Here is a 1,790-nt window from a genome sequence, read left to right on the forward strand (position 1 = left end):
TGTCCCTGCCACCAAGAGGTCCCTGAGCTCTCCTTGCACCCCAAACCCACCATTTGGGGGCACCCACTGGGGCTCTGGGGCGAGGAATCCCCCCAGGATAGAGGGACCACAAATCTTCCATAGGGGCTTTGGCAGGAGGGTATGGGGAGACCCCATTTCCCCATAAGGGGTTTGGGGGGGTCTGGGGCAGATCCAGGATTCCCCTCCCTGGGACACAGCAAGACCCCCCCCATCACCCCAGGAGAACATTTTGGGGCATTTCAGTAGGGTTTGGTGTCTGAAGAGGGTTGGGGGATCCCTGGGTGTGGGGGACTGGGACCAGGCTCTGATTTTAGGACATTCTGGGGGAATTTTGGGCCCTTTTTGGGGGTGGGGCCTACCAAGCTCTAATTTTGGGGCATTTTGGGAGAATTCTGGGCCTTGGGACAGGGTGGGACCAGGCCCTGGTTTTGGGGCATTTTGGGGGTGAAGTCCCCCTTCTGGGTGCTCTTGCGGGCGGCTGAAGCTGTGAAATAAACCACTGGTTTTGCAGTTCCTGGGGCCTTAACGAGGCGCTGTAACGAGAGACCCTAATGAGGGCCCTGATGCTGGTGGCACCCCCCAGCACAGGGGGGGAGGGTGGGTTTGGGGGTGCTGGGGCCGGGGCAGTGTGGTGGTGCACGGTTGTGCAGGTTTGGGGGTATTCGTTCGTGTCAGGGTGTTCTTGGGATGCTGTTGGGGTGTAGTTGGGGCACAGGGGTGTGGTTGGAGTGCAGTTGGGGCATATGGGTGCAGCTGGGGTGCAGTTTGGGTGTTGCATTGCACTGGGTGTGTCCGCCTGATGTTTTGGGATGGGCTGTTGGGGTGCATGTGAGTTGTTGCCGGGGTGTGTGGGGGGCGCGTTGGGGCTGTGTGTCCCAGGGTCCTCCCAAAGGCAATGCTGGAGGGCAGAGCTCCTGTGGGGGTGGGGGGCAGCCCCAGCCATGGGAACTCCTCTACCCATCCCACCCGAACACGGGGGTCCTCTACGAATCCACCACCCCAATGCCTGGATCCTCTTCTGGTCCTTCAGGCTCCCACATGGCATCTGGAGGGATGCATAGAGCACCAAGATGTCCAAGGGTGGGTCTGTAGAAGACCTCGGTGTCTGAGGGTATCTGGTCCTTTTGACCTTATCGCCCTCCCCAAAAACCTCGTCGCAATCGAACCCATCATTTAATTCAGTGGAGGAAGTTCCCAACTGCTGTGGCATGGCTGAGCATGGTCTCGCTCCCACCTTGCCTGGAGCCAGATGTGGCCGCGGTACTACAGAGTAGAATGGAAACAGGCTGCAATTTGGGGAGAAAAGTAGTGAAATCGGGCTGGCTGTGTTGAGGAAGTGCATTCTGGGATCTGCTCCCTTCCCTGTTGGGGTGTGATATTGTCCCCCTGTACAGGAATCTGCTGGTCAGCCTGGGATCAGTCCTAGGACCCAAGAGGGAATGATTCTCTCGGTGCCTTTGCTGGCCATCTCTGCCCTTCAGCCACCCAAGGTTCAGCCAGTGAAGGTTCAACCAGTGAAGGTTCAACCCTTTCCCAAAGTTGAAGCACTGGCATGTTCTCTGCCTGGCTTAGTGGCACCAGCAGCACAGTGCTCACAGAGTCCATCCTGATGGTTGCTGCATGCTTGGAGAGCTCAGGATGAGGATGGTCTGAGTTGCTGGGCAACGGATGGAAAGATCGCTGTCTTTCTGCAAGGTCTGAAGGGCTGTAAGCAAAAGAAACAGAGTGGAGATGAACCCCCGTGTCTGCAGAGACCCCCCTGTCATCCC

This window comes from Cariama cristata, unplaced genomic scaffold, assembly GCF_000690535.1.
Source record: "Cariama cristata isolate BGI_N322 unplaced genomic scaffold, ASM69053v1 scaffold5584, whole genome shotgun sequence".
Taxonomy (NCBI): domain Eukaryota; kingdom Metazoa; phylum Chordata; class Aves; order Cariamiformes; family Cariamidae; genus Cariama; species Cariama cristata.